At 42.4% G+C, this 792-nt stretch overlaps 1 non-coding gene across 1 annotated transcript; it reads right to left on the bottom strand.

Moving 5' to 3' along the window:
• Window positions 1–449: 449 nt before the first annotated feature.
• LOC112205761 (small nucleolar RNA SNORA41) lies at window positions 450–577 on the bottom strand. Its single transcript, XR_002939848.1, has one exon. It is a non-coding gene; the product is annotated as a small nucleolar RNA SNORA41 (small nucleolar RNA).
• Between the last annotated feature and the right edge of the window lie 215 nt (window positions 578–792).

The raw sequence follows: 792 nt of genomic DNA, 5'->3' as shown, positions 1-792 counted from the left end.
CTGCAAAGCTAAAATTATTATTATTATTATTATTATTTTTGAGACGGAGTCTTGCTCTGTCGCCCAGGCTGGAGTGCAGTGGAGCGACCTCAGCTCACTGCAAGCTCCGTCTCCCGGGTTCACGCCATTCTCCTGCCTCAGCCTCCCAAGTAGCTGGGACTACAGGCACCTGCCACCACGCCCGGCTAATTTTTTGTATTTTTAGTAGAGATAGGGTTTCACCGTGTTAGCCAGGATGGTCTCGATCTCCTGACCTCGAGATCTGCCCACCTCGGCCTCCCAAAGTGCTGGGATTACAGGCGTGAGCCACCGCGCCTGGCCTAAAATTATTATTTTTTAAAAAGAACAAGAAGCAGCATTATTCAAATACTGAATTATATTTTTTCCAAGTCTTCTTAATTTGTTTTGAAATGGATCATCTCCTGCCAAACAAAACTACAGAATACATCTTGTGTCTGTCACACATATGCCTACTCTCTGTTTTGCTAAGAAAGAGGTGTTTAATCCTCTTTTCTTTCCCACAGAGAAATGCAACAACTGCTACCATAAGAAGAGCTGCAGACCAATAGTGGTGGAAGTGAAATTATTTATTATCTGGCCTTTACAGAAAACGTTTGCCAATTCCTGAGCTAGATAATCAGAATAGCCTATAAATCTGACCATGTGATCTGACAATTGACAAATGAGCTCTCATGGGAGCAAGTGCAAAATAATGCACTTTGAGATAAAAATATCCAAACTATTTACAAAAGGAAGACAGGCCTATGAGCTTTGAGGTCACAACTCAGGACT

This window comes from Pan troglodytes, chromosome 16 (assembly GCF_028858775.2).
Source record: "Pan troglodytes isolate AG18354 chromosome 16, NHGRI_mPanTro3-v2.0_pri, whole genome shotgun sequence".
Lineage (NCBI taxonomy): Eukaryota > Metazoa > Chordata > Mammalia > Primates > Hominidae > Pan > Pan troglodytes.
This window is presented reverse-complemented; position numbering and strand designations above follow the sequence as displayed.